Here is a 20,986-nt window from a genome sequence, read left to right as displayed (position 1 = left end):
AGTTAGTTTATGTTCTTGAAGAAGTGGTCGCCATGGTGTTTCTTGTTCCTAGCTTAAGAGTGGCAATTACTTATAGATTATGTCCTGAAAAGTCATTTCATGATAGGTTGCAGAAGTTGATTGAGCTTGAAGAAGATTGAATTATATCCCATTACCTTTCAGTAGTGGTGCAATCAAGAAGACAGGCATGGCTAAACTGACACATTAAGAATAAGATAATTAAGGAGGGAGATATTGTCGTGGTGTATAATTCAAAGCTTGGAAATCATCCAGGAAAGTTGAAGTTGTGGTATACCAATCCCTATGAGGTTCTCAAAGATGTGGGTCAAGTGACTTTTGTGTTGGCTACTTTGCAGGGTGAAATAATCAAGCCAGCAATAAATGGGTTTAGACTAAGGAGGTTGGTACAACCAAATTATGATGATTTACCTCAAGAAGTTTAGGAGCAATCCACAATTCCAATCAATTTGGTCCCCTTCTGCAGTTTTGACTCATAGAGGAGGTAGTGGGGTTTTGCCTCATAGAGCAATTTATGTTTCTCTCAATCTTATGGTTTTCTATAAGTTTGCATTAACTGATTTCTTAAATGGAGTACAATCATGTCATTGTGATATGTTTGCTTATGTTATTATCCTTCAGATTGTTTTTGGTCCTCTCATAAGGAAGCTACTCAAACTTTCACAGTGCTCTATGAGGTGTCGGGTACTGTGGAAGCATTAACAGTCTTGTTGCAAGCATTATGGACCCTCATGAAGTGGAGGTATTATTTAATACTAAGGCTTGGACATAGGAATTTGCCTTATGGTGGACATATAGCCAAAGTTTTTCCACAAGTAATAATGACTTGGAAAAGTATCATCATAGCATTGATGAGGATTGTGCTTTGAAAGGACTTTTAATCTTTAACTATGGACTTGTGCATGATGGCTTAAAAGGGCAACTGACTTCAACTGCAGTTCTTTTGGTACATGAACTCTGTGAGGTCATCAAATTTCAGTTGCATGAGGCTAAACTGAAGAGACACAAGACTAATGTCAAAACTCATAGTGAGTACATGTTATAATCAGTATGTTATACACTCTCTCTTTTCTAGGAGATTCACTCATTGTGAGTTAGGAAAAGGGGAAAAAGGGGAAGGCATGGCAAAGAAGCCATGATCCTTGATGCATGCCTTTGAAGTGCCCATTCAACAGTGCCATTCTTCAAATCCAAGCCTTCATCCTCCTTCCTATTTCTCATCTCTTTTCTTACATGATTCTTAGCAGGTTGTTAGCACTATGATGGTGAAAACAAGGCAAAAGAAGGTGCCCAAAACCCCTGTCAAGTGTTGAGATATCGAGCTCCACTCGTGATACGCCAGGGTGACTGTTGTGTATTTATGTCACCAACTTGTCAGTTGCAGACGCGGTTGGTACACCGCCCATGAATAATAGCTACACGATAGCTATCCTTATCTACTCTAGTTCGTGGCTCAAATAGTATGCCACTTTAGTTAGTTGAGTTTGGTTTGAGACCCATATATAGGGTTCTTCTATTTCTTTGTACTTGAGTTCTTTTGGCTTACACAACTAAGTAGAGGAAAACTGTTTTCAGCCTCCACCCTTGTGTGTCTTCCCCCATTGTGCAAGCAAGAAAACTTCAAGCGAGACTCCTTCCTTCTCTCCCACAATCTTGACATGGTATCAGAGCCTTGTTCGTGGTAAGGAGCTCAAGAAAGCAAGCCAAGCTCGCGGTGTTCTGGTAAGAGGAGCAGTGTTGCTTTCATTTTCTGTTTTGGGAGCAGATCTCTGCAGGTAGCACAGCCGAAAAGTGCAGGAGTGCATTGTCTCAGGTTGAGACGCCCTTCGCGGTGAAGCAAGAGGGCAGTGTATGCTGCGGGAAAGGGCTTTAGCCCGTGACGACCCTGTTTTTTTTATTTGAGGCCATTTCGAGGCCTGTTTTGGAGGCGGAAGTTTTCTGCACGCACTCAGGAAAAGGCCCAGTTTTATGCAGGGCAGCCACTGTTCTACAGGTCGGTGAAAAGTTACTATAAAAATTGCTTTGTATGCTTGTGCGCAGAGACATTGGGAGTTATAGAATCATCCCTGTTGCCTGTTGATGCAAAATCGTCACTAGGAAGTGACGGTGTGGTCAAATACCACTTTCGCCAGTTTTGCAGATTTTCCCTTGTGAGGGTGAAGCTGTGGTTTTTGCAGTGACAGAATTTTTTGCAGTCTTCTGTAATGGCATCTGATTCTCTTTCACAGATTGTCACTGAAAAGCTTGACAAGAACAACTTCCAAGCATGGAAGTTTAGAATGACGAATTTCCTTATGGGAAAAGGATATTGGGAATTTGTTGCAGGAAATGAAGAAGAACCAGTTCTTCCTAATGTTCCCAATCAACAGCAAATGCAGGCATTTAAAGCATGGCATGAGAGAGCCAGGAAAGTTATGTATTGGCTGTCTATCAGCATTTCAGACTCTATGATTGTGCATATTCAGGATGCAAGTACGCCAAAGGAGGCATGGGATACTTTGTCAAAAATGTATAGCACAAATACGCAAGCCAGGAAAATGCAGCTCAAGCAAGAGTTGCACAATGTGCAAAGAGAAAATATGAGCATCAACGACTACCACATGAAGGTGAAGAAGATTGCAGATGCACTTGCTTCCATTGGGTCACCAGTGGAAGATGATGATTTAGTTTCTGTGACCTTGAATGGTCTAGGAAAGGATTATGCACAGTTTTGGACATCCATTTCAGTTCATGAAAGATTTCCTAATTTTGAGGAGCTGATTGCTCTTCTAATTTCTGAGGAGCAAAGAAATGGTGGTGCATCTTCTTCAGGAGGAACTTCAAAAGAAGCTGTCTTCTACTCAAATGCTGGAAGAGGTAGAGGCAGAGGTAGAGGAGGCCGATATGGAGGCCGTGGTAGAAATCAGAATATGCAGCAAACTCAAGAAAACCAGTCCTATGGAGGAGGACGTGGTAACTCTAGAGGCAGGGGGAGCCAAAGAGATCATGGTGGATGGCAAAGAGGCCAAAATGCAAACAGTAATGTTGAACGCTACTATTGTGGTAAAATGGGTCATATGGCTAAAGACTGCTATAAAAAGCAGAATGACATCATGAATGGAAAACTGCGACAAGGAAATTATGCATCCTCTAGTAGACAGGGTGATGACAGAAATGAGCATCTGTTTATGGTGCAGCACATGAACAATTCTGTGACAAGTGCAGAAGAAAGCAACGATGTATGGTATGTTGACTCAGGTGCATCAAACCACATGACAGGTCATGCAGAATGGATGGAGGATACAAGGAAAATGGAAAAACCAGGATTTATGGAGATTGGTGATGATACTGCACATCCTATTGTGCAGATTGGAAAAATTCCCTTGTCTATGCAGGATGGGAAAAAGAAATACATGTCCGATGTATTTCATGTCCCGAATATCACCAAGAATCTGGTTTCTGTTGGTCAAATGGTTGAACAGGGCTTGCAGGTCAGATTTAATCCTCATGGATGCTTTGTTAAGGATATGAAAAATAAAGGTCGCTTGATAGCAAAAGGAAAGAAGAAGGGCAGAATGTTTACATTAGATGCAGACATGTCTGAATTGAGTGCAGCAATGTTTGCACATGGGACCGGTGTAGTTGCAGATATTGATATCTGGCATAAACGCATTGGTCATGTTAATGTACAGCGACTTAAATCAATGCAGGCCCAAAATATTGTTGCAGGTTTGCCGAAATTCAAGGTTGCAGAAATGCATAAGGTATGTGACGCCTGTCAATTTGGAAAACAGGCAAGGAAACCATTTCCTAGACATGTTCAAGAGAGTAAGAAGCCATTGGAATTAATCCACTCTGATGTGTGGACAACTAAAGCTGCATCTCTTGGAGGCTATCATTATTTTGTCAATTTTATTGATGACTATAGCAGAAAAGTTTGGGTGTATTTTATGAAAAAGAAAAGTGAAGTTTTTGGGCATTTCAAAACTCTTAAAGCTATGGTTGAAAAAGAAACAGGCTTGCAAATAAAATGCCTAAGGTCAGATGGAGGGGGAGAGTACCTCTCAAATGAGTTTGCAAGGTTCCTGCAAGAGCATGGCATAAAGCAGCAATATTCATGCAGTCATACCCCACAACAAAATGGAATTGCAGAAAGAAAAAACAGGCATATTGGAGAGGTATCTCGTGCCATGCTCAATGAAAAAGACTTGCCAGATTTTTATTGGGCTGAAGCAGTTGCTACAGCAGTCTACATAATGAACAGGACTCCCACTGCAGCAATACATGGAATGACTCCAGAGGAGAGGTATACTGGTAGGAAACCAGATATTTCTCATTTGAAAATTTTTGGTTGCATTTCCTATGTACATGTGCCAAATGAGTTGAGATCCAAGTTGGATCCAAAAGCTGAGAAGTGCATCTTTATTGGTTACTCTCTGCAGCAAAAAGGGTATAGATGCTATAACCCTTCTACTCGTAAGTTTGCAGTGAGCAGAGATGTTGGTTTTGATGAGATGAGTAGCTGGTATAAACCAGTAAATGTGATTGATGATGTAGATGCACAAAATGGTAATGCTGCACAAAATTCACAGCAGCAGTCACAAAATATTAGTGGACCTGGAGCGTCCTCTAGTAGTGGTTCACATTCTTCACCATGGATAGGCAGATTGAGATCAGGAGAATCTTCTCAAAGTAATGCAGATAGTGGTATGCAGGTATCACGAAAAGGAAAAGAGAAGGTTGATCAGCCCATGTTTGATGTGAATGCAGGTCACTCTTATGTGGATGGTGAATCGAGTGGCTCAGAACAAAGCATTGATGATGAGTTGGGTATTCCTTCTATTGTTACACCTGGAGTAAGGAAGACTAGGGATGTTTTGAGAGCACCTGGGAGTGAACCTACTTTGCGCAGGTCTACGAGAGCTAGGTATCCTGTGGATAGGCTGAAATATGATGGATTTATAGCCATTCACTATGCATATATGGTTAAAGTGATACAGGAACCAGAACCCACTTCTTTTGAGGAAGCCATGGGAAAAGAAAAATGGGAGAAAGCCATGGATGAAGAAATGGATGCCTTGGAAGCAAATGCTACATGGGAATTGGTACCTTTGCCTAAAGGTAAAAACGCAATTGGCTGTAAGTGGGTTTATAAGGTGAAGCACAATGCAGATGGTTCTGTGAATAGATACAAGGCAAGATTAGTAGTCAAGGGGTATGCACAAACATATGGCATTGACTATGAAGAAACATTCAGTCTGGTTGCAAGGATGGCAACCATAAGAGCAGTCATTGCTATGGCTACATCAAAGGGATGGTCTTTATATCAGATGGATGTAAAGAATGCCTTCTTGCATGGTGATTTGCAAGAAGAGGTCTATATGGAGCAGCCACCAGGTTATGTGCATGCTGTTCATCCTGAGTTTGTTTGCAGGTTGAAGAAAGCCTTGTATGGCTTGAAGCAAGCAACTAGAGCATGGTCTGACAAGATAGGACAGTATCTTGTCACTATTGGCTTTCAGATTTCCAAGGCAGATTTCTCACTTTATGTGAGAAAAACAGAGAAAGGTATTATGCTACTTGTCATTTATGTTGATGATTTGATTATGACAGGTGACAGTGATGAAGATATCCTTCATGTGAAAATGCTATTGAAGCAGAAGTTTGAGATGAAGGATTTGGGAGAGCTGCGTTATTTCTTGGGCATTGAGGTGATTAGATCACCAAGTGGGATACAGCTCTTGCAGAGGCAGTATGGATTGGACATGCTGTCCAAATATGGGATGACAGGCTGTAAGCCTATTTCAGTTCCTTTGGAGCAGAATGTGAAGTTGAGCACAGATGCAGGTGAGCTTCTAGAAGACCCTACTATGTACAAACGCATAGTAGGAAGTTTGATTTATATGACTATTACTAGGCCAGATTTGAGCTATGCTGTTGGATTGGTAAGTCAGTTTATGCAGGCTTCAAGGAAACCACATTTGGATGCGGCTAGACGCATACTCAGGTATGTGAAGTCCACATTGCAGTATGGACTATTTTATGAGACTGGGGTTCAGATACAGTTGCATGGATACACTGATGCTGATTGGGCTGGTAGTATTTTTGATAGACGATCTACCAGTGGATATGTGTTCTCTTTTGGGAGTGCTGCAGTCACTTGGAGCAGCAAGAAACAGCCTACAGTTGCCTTGTCGAGCACAGAGGCTGAGTACAGGGGTGCAGCAATGGCTGCATGTGAGGTAGCTTGGTTGCATAAGCTACTTTATGATATGCATCAGTCTACAGATGGACCAGTTGTCATTTATTGTGACAACATGAGTAGTATACACTTGGCAAATAACCCAGTCTATCATGCTAGAACAAAGCACATTGAGGTGCATTATCACTATGTGCGAGAGAGGGTTTTACTAGGTCTTATTGATCTAGTTTATGTCAGCATAGAGGATCAGGTAGCTGACATATTCACGAAGGCATTGGGCGCAGAGAAGCTGTGCAAGTTCAGAGACCTGCTTGGTGTGCAGGAATTGGGATTGAGCTCGAGGGGGAGTGTTGAGATATCGAGCTCCACTCGTGATACGCCAGGGTGACCGTTGTGTATTTATGTCACCGACTTGTCAGTTGCAGACGCGGTTGGTACACCGCCCATGAATAATAGCTACACGATAGCTATCCTTATCTACTCTAGTTCGTGGCTTAGTTAGTATGCCACCTTAGTTAGTTGAGTTTGGTTTGAGACCCATATATAGGGTTCTTCTATTTCTTTGTACTTGAGTTCTTTTGGCTTACACAACTAAGTAGAGGAAAACTGTTTTCAGCCTCCACCCTTGTGTGTCTTCCCCCATTGTGCAAGCAAGAAAGCTTCAAGCGAGACTCCTTCCTTCTCTCCCACAATCTTGACATCAAGAGGGGGTGACAACACTAGAGAGGGGTTCCTAAGAAAGAGGAGGATTGGATCGATATCCCTCTTGACACAACTCCCTCCAAAGTAAAGGATTCTACACTGAAAGCGTCTTTGACTATGTCCAAATATGATGATGGTGAGATGGCCACACTGATGATCGATTGCTCTCTATTCATGGATGTATCTGAGCCCAATACTAGGGGCTGGCTTGAGCAGATTGGATTTCTTTCTTTTGTTGAGTTTCCATGGGATTCTTGAGGCAATAATGTACATTCTCAACAACATCTTTTGATTATGAGAGAGTGGCAAATTGGTCGAAATTTGGAACTCATACCTTCTCTTATATCTCAAGTATTCTCTCTTGATCTTAATGATAGACCTAAGCATTGGAGATGTACCAATGAAGTAATGTGGCAAGAGTTTGGCAATGTTACTAGTGCCAAAAATCAATATGTTTTGAGGCACATTGACCCTCAAAGGAGATTCTTCATTAGGTGGTTTATGCAAAGGTCCCTTCTCTCTTCATTAAGACAGATGTTATTACTAAGGATACATTTGTCATTCTTTGGTATGCCAAGAATGTTGCAGTTCCTAATTGGCATGGCAGTTTGTATGATAAGCTCATGCAAGATGTGCATGTACCCACAATTTGGAAGCAATAGTAGTAGAAGAGTACAATTGGACCAATGTTGGCAGCTTTGTATGCTCACTTATAGGTGGTGTGCCTAACTTTGCATGCATCGCTTTGGGAATCACCAAAAGTGGATAAGGTTAGTGCATTCAAAAAGTAGAAATCAGTAGGTGGCATTCTTGTAGATCTTTATGAGAAGGATTTGTCTCATTCTCATGTTTCAATATAGTGGATGCTGAAAATGGTCAAGAAAAAGAGCTTGTAGATCCATTGTTTATGGGTTTTTCTTCTCATGAAGTGCCAAATGTTAATGCTTTGAGTGGTGCTATGTCTTTGGATATTTTGGAATGGCTGAATGATGATGCACAAATTTTTAGAATGGCTGAATGATGATGAAAAATTTTCGGAATGGCTGAATGGTGATGCAAAAAATGATAATGTTCATGAGGATGTAGTTATTACATGGGTGAAAAAGAAGGTTAGATTCTCTAAAGTCAAAATGGAGAATATGTCTATGCCTAAGCAATCTAATTCTATGCAGCAAAGTTATGGCATACCTTGTGACTCCAGTAGGTTATATGCCTCAAAATCTAGAGGAAGCTTGCTCACTTATGATAAGTTTACATCGATTCATGGTTGATATGCATGCCAATGGTGCTATTAAATTGGATGTAGTTCAATTCTTGCAAGAACAGTTATCATATATGAAATCTAAGAGGGATGCTATGCTCATTAAGATGGAAAAGATGAAGGAATTGCATGCTAATGAGGTGGATACTTTGCAGAGACAATTTGATCAATGTGGTGCCAATGGTGCTATTAAATTGGATGTAGCTCAATTCTTGCAAGAACAATTATCATGCATGAATCTAAGAGGGATGATATGCTCATTAAGATAGAAAAGATGAAGGAATTGAATGCTAATGAGGTGGATGCTTTGGGAGAAAATTTGATGAATGTGGCTAAGTGTAAAATATCTTCATCTGCTTTCAAGGAATGGACAGCACACACATGCAAGAGAAATTCCAAGGTGAACTTGATTTGGTGGCTCAAGAACTTAAGGCTGACAGGATTCTTTTGGATGCTCGATTGCAACCTTTGATTAAGGTTGAAAAGTAGCTTTTGAGTGACATGGACGTTGATTTGGATGGTTTTTTGTTATGCAATGGTGGGATTTGGCTGTTATATGAGGACTACTTTGACTAGTGTGACACATGATCAATGGGTTGCTATGCTCATTGAGATGGAAAAGATGAAGGAATTGAAAGTTAATGAGGTGAATTTTTTGCAGAGACAATTTGATGAATATGGCAATATGTTGGCTAAGTGTAAAATATCTTCATCTACTTTCAAGGAATGGACAGCACACATGCAGGAGAAATTCTAGGGTGAACTTGATTTGGTGGCTCAAAAGAATGCTAAACTTAAGGCTGACAAGATTCTTTTGGATGCTTGGTTGCAACCTTTACTTAAGGTTAAAAAGTAGCTTTTGAGTGACATGGACGTTGATTTGGATGGTTTTGTGTTTATGCAACGGGATTTGGCTGGTATGAGGACTACTTTGACTAGTGTGATGCATGATCAGTGGGTTTCTATTACTAGCAGGATGTCACAAGTTATTTCTAGGCCTTATGCAGTATTATAGCAGTCCTTTGTGTCTGAGAATATGGAAGCATAGACTCAAGAGAAGGATATGTTGAAAGAAAAGCTTCATGGGATACATGTTGAGTATCATAGACTTGTGGAAATGGTTGCTAGTTTGTTGAGTGTTAAGCAGATTGATCATACTGAAAATCGGTCTTCTAATGTTGATGTTATCAAGGTTGATATTAATGATGCATTGCATGATATTCATAACTAGGTGCAGATTAGGGAGGTTACAATGGATAAGATTCATGACATTAACGTTTTACCTCTTGTATCACATGAGCAGCATGCAAAGGAGCAGTCTATCACTGACTCTCATGATGCTCATGAGCCTCACAATTCATGAGATACTCTCTTGTACTATTGTTAGACTTTGTTTCTTTGTTTTTCCATCATACTTACTATGTATGCCTTTATGTTTTGTGACTGACTTTTGACGGGATTATGCAACCATTTCGAGCCCTATAAGTATCCTACAAGAGAGGCTCTACTTATCATTACTCTTTCTAGCTTACTTCATGGTGCAAGGCTGTGAGTAAGGCATAATTTTTCTCACTAGATATGTTAGTTTTTGGGTAAGGCATTTGACACCATGGACCATGCAAGGGTTGAGTCATGGATGTGCTGCCATCCATCCATCAGGTTGTGCCGGGTGTTAGCCATGGTGGTTTCACACTTCATGTATTATGCCCTTAGCACAATTTTACCTTAGTCATGTTAGTTCTATATGTAAGGCAACCCTTAGATGCCTCATGAAGTGATGTTTGTAGGTAGTTGTAAAAACATGACGAGATGAGACACACTGTATCATTCTCATTTTTGGGCTCTTCTCTGATGTTCACAACCTGTGTATGATGGATTCTCATTATTATATAGAAGATCTGACAATTGGCGCCATCATTCATTGTGTTCCTGTTCTATGTTCTATGTGTTCTACTTCTCATTCTCTAATTATAAGTGATGAAGACCATGTTCTTATGTCTCCATGTGATTATCTTTGAGTTTTTATGAGTTTCTGATATAAGATTAGGGATTTTCGCCATGAGGCATTGCCTGTCCTATTATGTATTCTACATAGATAGGGAAGCAACAATCACAAACCATATGTTATGCTTGATGCTCATACACAATCAAGTTTATACTATTATATCATTTCCTCTATCATGTATTCACCCTAGATGAGTATTTTTCTATCGCTTCATCCAACATGAGTGCTTCTTATATTTACCCCTATTTTCAACTTATAGGTGCCACTTCCTATTGTATCCAATACTTCTTAATGTTGTGTACTTCATCATAGTGCATTGAGGGAAAAATCATGTCATTTTTTAAATCCAGTAAAAAAGTTCCCCTAAAAGAATGGGTCTTACCAATGGATCTTAAATGTGGTATTCTAGTTGTTATCTATGATTATTTATAGGTCGTTAAAAATAGGTGTGATCTTTGTTCCCTTATTTGTTTGATGTGAAGTAAGATTTAATGCCTAGTGGTCATCAATCTCTTCTCTCGATGTGTATACTAGTAAGGAGCTAGTAGATTTCTTATATGCATGAAATGCTTAGACACCAATCCATCATGTCTTGGCTCATGACATTCTACATTCAATTGATAAATGTTCTCACCATGCTAATGTGGAAAAAGGATGGAGTAGTGGCTAAGGCTTTGAGATGTGAAGAGGGGGAGGGGGGCTAATCACGTACATCATAAGGGGAATATGTGTATACATAACCTATTTAATGTATAATTGGAGTCATGGTGCTGCTCATTCTCTATAGTCTTGGCCCAAAAAAAAGGCTAGTTCCGAGACTCCTTTGCTATCCTAGCATAACATCTTCCTTGTGTAACTATAATTTGACATCAAAATATTATTGGATCTTGGTGTATGAGCTCCCTATCATCACTTTCCCATGACTTGTGTTTGCGTGGTGTTGGCACTCCTTGTTGTACTAACTGTTATGTAGCAAAATTCAACATGATGGACTCAATCTCGCTTATTGTGAGGAAGGGCTTGTTGAGATATCGAGCTCCACTCGTGATATGCCAAGGTAACCATTGTACATTTATGTCACCGACTTGTCAGTTGCAGATGTGGTTGGTACACCGCCCATGAATAATAGCTAGATGATAGCTATCCTTATCTACTCTAGTTCATGGCTTAGTTAGTATGCCACCTTAGTTAGTTGAGTTTGGTTTGAGACCCATATATAGGGTTTTTCTATTTCTATGTACAAGAGTTCTTTTGGCTTACACAACTAAGAAGAGGAAAATTATTTTCAGCCTCCACCTTTGTGTGTATTCCCCCATTGTGCAAGCAAGAAAGCTACAAGTGAGACTCCTTCCTTCTCTCCCACAATCTTGACATGGTATCACAGCCTTCTTCGTGGTAAGGAGCTCAAGAAAGCAAACCAAGTTCGCGGTGTTCTGGTAAGAGGACCAGTGTTGCTTTCATTTTTCTGTTCTGGGAGCAAGTCTTTGCAGGTAGCACAGTCGAAAAGTGCAAGAGTGCATTGTCTCAGATTGAGACGCCCTTCGCGGTGTGGCAAGAGGGCAGTATATGCTGCAGGCTAGGGCTTTAGCCCTTGGTTGCTCTATTTTTTTGATTTGAGGCCATTTCAGGGCATGTTTTGGAGGCGGAAGTTTTCTGCACGTACTCAGGAAAAGGCCCTGTTTTACGTTGTGCAACCACTGTTCTACAGGTTGGTGAAAAGTTACTATAGAAATTGCATCGTATGCCTACACGCAGAGACATTGGGAGTTATAGATTCATCCTTGTTGCCTATTGATGCAAAATCGTCACTAGGAAGTGACTGTGTGGCCAAATACCACTTTCGTCAGTTTTGCAAATTTGCCCTTGTGAGGCTGAAGTTGTGTTCTTTGCAGTGACAGAATTCTTTGCAGTGTTCTGTAATGGCATCTGATTCTCTTTCATAGATTGTCACTGAAAATCTTGACAAGAACAACTTCCAAGCATGGAAGTTTAGAATGAATAATTTCCTTATGGGAAAAGGATATTGGGAATTCGTTGCAGGAAATGAAGAAGAACCAGTTCTTCCTGATGTTCCCAATCAACAGCAAATGCAAGCATTTAAAGCATGGCATGAGAGAGCCAGGAAAGTTATGTACGCTATCTATCAGCATTTCAGACTCTATGATTGTGCATATTCAAGATGCAAGTATGCCAAAGGAGGCATGGGATACTTTGTCAAAAATGTATAGCACAAATACGCAAGCCAAGAAAATGCAGCTCAAGCAAGAGTTGCACAATGTGCAAAGAGAAAGTATGAGCATCAATGACTACCACATGAAGGTGAAGAAGATTGCAGATGCATTTGCTTCCATTGGGTCACGAGTGGAAGATGATGATTTAGTTTCTGTGACCTTGAATGGTCTAGGAAAGGATTATACACAGTTCCGAACATCCATTTCCGTCCGTGAAAGATTTCCTAATTTTGAGGAGTTGATTGCTCTTCTAATTTCTGAGGAGCAGAGAAATGGTGGTGCATCTTCTTCAAGAGGAACTTCAAAAAAAGTTGTCTTCTACTCAAATGCTGGAAGAGGTAGAGGTAGAGGTAGAGGAGGCCGATCTGGAGGCCGTGGTAGAAATCAGAATATGCAGCAAACTCAAGAAAACCAGTCCTATGGAGGAGGACGTGGTAACTCTAGAGGTAGGGGAGCCAAAGAGGTCATGGTGGATGGCAAAGAGGCCAAAATGCAAACAGCAATGTTGAATGCTACTACTGTGGTAAAATGGGTCATATGGCTAAAGACTGCTATAAAAAGCAAAATGACATCATGAATAGAAAATTGCAACAAGGGAATTATGCATCTTCTAGTAGATAGGGTGATGACAGAAATGAGCATTTGATTATGATATAGCACATGACCAATTCTATGATAAGTACAAAAGAAAGAAACGATGTGTGGTATGTTGACTCAGGTGCATCAAACCACATGACAGGTCATGCAGAATGGATGCAGGATGCAAGGAAAATGGAAAAACTAGGATTTGTGGGGACTAGTGCTGATACTGCACATCCTATTGTGCAAATTGGAAATTTTCCTTTGTCTATGCAGGATGGGAAAAAGAAATACATGTCGGATGTATTTCATGTCCCGAATATCACCAAGAACCTCATTTCTGTTGGTCAAATGGTTGAGCAGGGCTTGCAAGTCAGATTTAATTCTCATGGATGCTTTGTTGAGGATATGAAAAATAAAGGTCGCTTGATAGCAAAAGGAAAGAATAAGGGCAGAATGTTTACGTTGGATGCAGACATGCCTGAATTGAGTGCAGCAATGTTTGCACATGGAACCGGTGTAGTTGCAGATATTGATATCTAGCATAAACGCATTGGTCATGTTAATGTACAGCGACTTAAATCAATGCAAGTCCAAAATATTGTTGCAGGATTGCCTAAATTCAAGGTTGCATAAATTCATAAGGTATGTGAAGCCTATCAATTTGGAAAACAGGCAAGGAAACCATTTTCTAGACATGTTCAAGAGACTAAGAAGCCATTGGAATTAATCCACTCTAATGTGTGGACTACTAAAGCTGCATCTCTTGGAGGCTGTCATTATTTTGTCACTTTTATTGATGACTATAGTAGAAAAGTTTGGGTGTATTTTATGAAAAAGAAAAGTGAAGTTTTTGGGCATTTAAAAACTCTTAAAGCTATGGTTGAAAAAGAAACAGGCCTGCAAATAAAATGCATAAGGTTAGATGGAGGGGGAGAGTACCTCTCAAATGAGTTTGCAAGGTTCCTGTAGGAGCATGGCATAAAACAGCAATATTCATGCAGTCATACCGCATATTGGAGAGGTATCTCGTGCCATGCTCAACGAAAAAGACTTGCCAGATTTTTACTGGGCTGAAGCAGTTGCTACAACAGTCTACATAATGAACAAGACTCCCACTGCAGCAATACATGGGATGACTCCAGAGGAGAGGTATACTAGTAGGAAACTAGATATTTCTCATTTGAAGATTTTTGGTTGCATTGCCTATGTTCATGTGCCAGATGAGTTGAGATCCAAGTTGGATCCAAAAGCTGAGAAGTGCATCTTTATTGGTTACTCTCTGCAGCAGAAATGGTATAGATGCTATAACCCTTTTACTCGTAAGTTTACAGTGAGCAGAGATGTTGTTTTTTATGAGATGAGTAGCTGGTATAAACCAGTAAATGTCATTGATTATGTAGATGCACAAAATGGTAATGCTGCACAGAAATCACAGCAACAGTCACAAAATATTAGTGGACCTGGAGTTTCCTCTAGCAGTGGTTCACATTCTTCACCATGGATAGGCAGATTGAGATCAGGAGAATCTCCTCAAAACAATGCAGATAGTGGTATGTAGGTTTCACGAAAAGGAAAAGAGAAGGTAGATCAGCCCATGTTTGATGTGAATGCAGGTCACTCTTATGTGGATGGTGAATCCAGTGGCTCAGAACAGAGCATTGATGATGAGTTGGGTATTCCTTCTATTGTTACACCAAGAGTAAGGAAGACTAGGGGTGTTTTGAGAGCACTTGGGAGTGAACCTACTTTGCGCAGGTCTACCAGAGCTAGGTATCCTGTGGACAGGCTGAAATATGATGGATTTACAGCCATTCACTATGCCTTTATGGTCAAAGTGATACAGGAACCAGAACCCACTTCTTTTGAGCAAGCCATGGGAAAAAAAAAATGGGAGAAAGCCATGGATGAAGAAATGGATGCCTTGGAAGCAAATGCTACATGGGAATCGGTACCTTTGCCTAAAGGTAAGAATGCAATTGGTTGTCAGTGGGTTTATAAGGTGAAGCACAATGCAGATGGTTCTGTGAATAGATACAAGGCAAGATTAGTAGTCAAGGGGTATGCACAAACATATGGCACTGATTATGAAGAAACATTCAATCCGGTTGCAAGGATAGCAATCGTAAGAGTAGTCATTGCTATGGCTGCATCAAAGGAATGGTCTTTACATCAGATGGATATAAAGAATGCCTTCTTGCATGGTGATTTGCAAGAAGAGGTATATATGGAGCAACCACCAGGTTATGTGCATGTTGTTCATCCTGAGTTTGTTTGCAGGTTGAAGAAAGCCTTGTATGGCTTGAAGCAAGCACCTAGAGCATGGTCTGACAAGATAGGACAGTATCTTGTCACTATTGGCTTTCAGATTTCCAAGGCAGATTTCTCACTTTATGTGAGAAAAATAGAGAAAGGTATTATGCTACTTGTCATTTATGTTGATGATTTGTGTGTATTCCCCCATTGTGCAAGCAAGAAAGCTACAAGTGAGACTCCTTCCTTCTCTCCCACAATCTTGACAGGGCTATCATAGTTGATGTGTCACATTTGGGATATTCTCATATAAATGGTTATTCTATACATGATTTGTCAAAAGTATGGTGCTAGAGGCACAAAGAATGTATGGTTCAAAAGTGATATGCTATAGCCACAAATATTATATCCCATAAGCAAAGAGAGGAAGAGTGTCTTAGCTGAAAATTGTAAAACAATGTACTTTCCCACTATCAAATGAATCGAGTCTCTTTTATGTCATCATGTTTCTCCTATTTCTCATCTCATCTTCTTGCTTAGCCATGTTTTATAACATGGTATCAAAGCCTCTTTTCTAGAGGCTATGAGGTAGAGAGGAATCCATAGCTATGCATAAGGTCTAAGAAGTTTAAGCATTGGAGGGGCTATCCAAGAAGCTTGTGGTGTGAAGAGTGAAGACTCGGGAGGTGCCAAGCTCATTGGATAATGTAAGGAGATCATCATACATTAAGGTATAGCCCTTCATTGTGCTCATTATCAGATTTTTTTGTTCACTTTGAAGGCATCCATTATCAAAAAGAAGAAGAAGGGGATCTATTAGAGGGGTTGTAAAAAGTCTATCCATTGGATTTCTGTGTTGTTTACCACTTACAAAGGGGTTTCTTAAGCACTATGCTTAAGGGGGGGGGGCACTTGAGTCAAGGTTAGGGCCTATTTCCATCAAAATTTAAGGGGCAGCTTGTGAAGGCAAGTAGGGGGTTGTTTCTATGGAGCAAAGAGAGAAAGGAGGGGAGAGAGAGAGAGAGAGAGAGAGAGAGAGAGAGAGAGAGAGAGAGAGAGAGAGAGAGAGAGAGAGAGAGAGAGAGAGAGAGAGAGAGAGAGAGAGAGAGAGAGAGAGAGAGAGAGAGAGAGAGAGAGAGAGAGAGAGAGATTAGCTTATGTTTGTTTGAAGGTTTTGGGTCACATAAGCTAGTCTCTTACTACTCAAAAAGACATACTAGACTTAAAAAACAATATGATGAGATCTTAAAGACCTAGCATGCTCAACATCGCCACAAAAGTGGCCATGGATGCTCTAATAAATCTCTTTCCTTATATTCTTTAAATTAAGGTTACTACAGCTTATTAACTCAAACCTTATTCACATCTCTTCTCCTTGAATTAGTTTCAAATAACTTGTGTTCACATTGAGTCCTTCCAAACTGGTTTGGTTGAGCTTCTATCCACACTACTTGTTGTCCTAAACTAGTGTATGCAATCATTCCAAAAGGCATTCACACTCATAAGTGATTGAAAGTTGATATTGTAAACAAGGAGTTATTGTACAGCGTGTATGAGGATCTCTCAGCGAATTGGAAGTAGAGAGCAATGTTTGGAGATAATACTAGACTGGTGGCCTGGATTGGAGAATTTGATGTCAAAAATGCTATCTTTTGTGGTTTGACAATAGCTATGGTGCATGGATAAAAGCATGAGCAAGTAGTCATATAGAGCAAATGAGGAGAGCTTCTCTCTTTTGAAGAGACAATAACTTGAAAAAGCAAAAGAGGAGCAGGTTGACATTAGAAAACTGTACTATAATAGGTGCTTCTACTTGGTAAGGAAGGCACAAGATTTGGAGGCTACAAATTGGACATAAGGGAAATATGAACTTTTTCTTCATTATATAAGTTTTTGGCAAGCTGTGATTTGAATCATGAATGAAAATTATAAGGATATGAAGTAGATGTAGGATTACCTTGATGTATCCAAAGACAAGACACAACAAGCAAAAGTAGAAGACACACCAACAAGACATTGTGTGCCTTCCATGTAAGCTAAATATGACAACTCCATAGGGGTAGCATGGTTCACCATCACTAGCTACTAACAAGCTCAAAGGTGCTCACCATTTCAACAATTGTGGTATACTTTTAGAAGAGCAAGTTTTGTTTGTCAAAGTGATCATGAAGAAGGCACAACTAGGGCATGATATGCTATGTTATGGGTATTATTCTACTATGCTAATGTCTATACTAGTAAGAGGCAAGATCTGCAGCATTACTGTGCCAAATGCTAAAAGTGAAAATTTATCAGGTTTTAGAGCACTACATGTGGAACACCTTTAGATTGGGTGAAATTTAATATTGGGCTAATAGGTTTTTAATCATGTCCAATTTGATGAAAAGCTTGTTGCACAACATAGGGAAAAAATCAAGTCATGCACATTCGTGATACTGGATCTCAATATGTTTCGTGTGTGCATGAAAAACTGGATTTTTGGCAATGGTGATACAACTTTAATTATCACATCTTAGCACTGTTGGATCTTCATTGTGTACTCCCATATGCCATAGGATCCTCATTAAATAACTATACTACTTCAGAAGCAGCAACGCAAGGTACCTTCTTGTACTTGGCTTCAGTAGAAGACAATGCCATAGTTGATTGCTTCTTTTATTGATCCAAGAGAATGTTCCTAAACCTAAAGAGAAACAATACCCAGAAACTAACTTTCTAGAATCAATGTCATCTACCCAATCTGAGCCACAATTCCCCATAAGAGCACTTTTGAAACTATATGTGATACCATAGTCAAGAGTCCCTTTCAAGTATATGAGCACTCGTATCCCAACTTTGTAATGAATCTCTTGTGGTTCGTTTGAGAATCTACTCAAAACACTAATAACAAAACTAATATCTGGCCTAATGTTACACAAGCAGATGAGGCTACCAACCAACTTTCTATATCTCCCAATGTGTGTGCTAGTGTATCCTCAATGGATAACTTCACATTGACCTCCATAGGTGTAGCTATCTCTTTACACTTAGTCATGCCAAATGCTTTTAAGATCTCCCATGCATACTTCTTTTGAGAGATGAAAATTTTTCCGACTTCAATCACCAAACAATAGTGCAACAATCCCAAATCTATCATTTCAAACTCAAATCTCAAAGCCTTTCAAGTCTAATGGATCATATCTTCATAGTCACCTATAATAAGAAGGTCATCTACATATAGAAAAATCACTACAAACTATCCCAATAAATACACAAGTTAGTATCTGAGACACATCTTTTGAAATTCAAGCCTAAAATGAATTTATCTATACACTACTACCATGCTCTAGGGGCTTATTTCAACCCATACAATGCCTTCTTCAATATATGAGCTTTGTTCTCAAAATGGGGGGCCTCAAACCCTAGTGGTTGAGCCACGTATACCTCCTCCTTGAGGTACTATAACCTAAGAAGAAACATTTTGTGCTTTTTGGGATTTAACTTGTTTCTCTTATCCTTTGGAACATGTGCATAACATTGGTGCGCAGATCGGTCGCAGATAGCTCACGTAGTGAATCCCTGAAGGTCCCCAAGAACAATGAACTCTACCTTTTTGCACAAAAAACAATGTAAAAACTTGAACGACAAGAGACAAGAGACAAATTGGGTTCAATCTCCCCCATGCCTTGTGTGAGCGCTTCACAAAGCATGTATTTTATGTATATTTCAATCTTCATGCTCAATAATAGCCCAATTTACAAAAATATGACAAGATTTTTAGCTTTTGAGTTTGCTTTCTACAAAAATAGGAAAATAAAGCTAATGGACGATGCCCATAGAGTCTGGCACGCCCAATCTCAATGTCCAAATAGAAATAACATATCCGGGCGCATAGGCGCATACAAAATAATAATCAATAATCAATGTCTCAATAGACATAACAAAATATAGGCATGGCGCCTATCAAAATATAGTCCAAAGGTCGAATACTCGCTAGACTCCAATGCTTTCCTCCGCCACTGCTGCTATCTCTACACATCAACTGAAGCATTCACAATCGTTAGTAAAATAATACAATTAAAAGGACAAAAGTGAATACCTAGCAGTCTTCAGCTACATAAATAAATCAACTGGTTAGAAATAAATCCTAACCTTAATTTATTACGAGTACGCACTCTAAACTCATAAACGTTTATTAATTTAATATGCATTTTGCGGAATCACCCGCTATGGAATCACCCATGTACACACTAAATTAATGAAACGCCCGAAAAGGACAGGCGTCCCCATCAACTTCTCGCACAAAGAATCCTCTTTGTGTATGAGCCCCGGTCATCTAAGTTTACGGAATCCACCGTAAAACCTCACAGAATCCACCGTGGAATATGCCTCCTGGCATCATACCCCCGTGGTGGGATAGCAATTGACCTCAATTGCTATTAGCTCAATGTGGAGCTAACAGAGTGGGGAAAGCATTTAAGTCTCTAGCGTGCATCCATTGTGCTTCCTCTACAGGATGGTTCTTAAATTTAACTAGATATCTAGAATACCTTCGGCCAGTTCTAGTGGTCATGTAATCAGTGTCTATGATGGCTTCTGGTTCAAGTATTTCAGTCTCTTCCTCTAATAAAGGTGGGTTTTCATAAACAGGGTGGATAGGTAATTGGCCTCTAAATGGTCTCAATAAACTAATGTGAAATGTATTATGAATTTTCCAATGAGATGGCAATTCTAACTTGAAAGCATTGTCATTAATCTTATGAATGATTCTAAATGGTCCATAGAATCTAGGAGCTAATTTGACAACTGGATGTCTATCCACACTTTGCAGTCTACGCTTTTCTATTCTAAGCCATACATAATCATCAACTTTGAAATTCATAGCTTGTCTTTTCTTGTTGGCTTGTTTGGTATATGATTGTTGGGCTTTAGCAATCATATCCTTAACCTCATCAAAAATACTGTTGTGCATAGTAGCAATATCATCAGCACTCTGAATTCTATTAGACAAAGATGCAACAGGTGTAGATAATCTATATCCATAAATGACTTCAAAAGGTGCTTTCTTTGTAGATGTGTGCGGTGTATTGTTATATGCAAACTGTAATAAGTGCAAATGAATATCCCATGTCTGAGATTTAGAGATAGTATATGCACGTAAAAGATCTAGAATGGTGCTATTCGTGGCTTCTGTTTGTCCATTTGTTTCTGGATGAAATGCAGATGAGAAATCAATCTTTGTGCCTAGATTTGCAAACAGTGTAATCCAAAAATTATTACAAAATCTAGAATCTCGATCTGAAATAATCACTTTTGGCAATCCATGGTTAGTAAAAACAGTTTTCAAAAATAACTGTGCTGCTTGTGATGCTGTTAAAGTTTTCTTACATGCAATGAAATATGCTTGCTTACTAAATCTATCTACAATTGTCCAAATCATGTCATGGTTAGATTTAGTATTTGGTAAACCAGTAATGAAATCCATAGAAATATGTTCCCAAGGTTTAGATGGAATAGACAAAGGCATTAGTAATCCATACTGTTTACCATGATGTCTCTTTATTCTTTGACAAATCAAACATTCAGAAACGAAATTAGATACATCTGCATCCATATGCGGCCAATAAAAATCTTCAGTTAACATGCGTAATGTAGAAATGATACCTCTATGACCTTGATATGGGGGACAATGAATTTCATTCAAAACAAAAGATCGGAATGGAATAGTAACACACAGTCTCTTTTCAAAAAACATAAATCCATCATTATATGATAAT

The sequence above is a fragment of the Lygodium microphyllum genome, chromosome 4, assembly GCF_053477565.2.
Source record: "Lygodium microphyllum isolate KBCC chromosome 4, Lygodium_microphyllum_v1.1.10, whole genome shotgun sequence".
In the NCBI taxonomy this organism is placed as follows: domain Eukaryota; kingdom Viridiplantae; phylum Streptophyta; class Polypodiopsida; order Schizaeales; family Lygodiaceae; genus Lygodium; species Lygodium microphyllum.
This window is presented reverse-complemented; position numbering follows the sequence as displayed.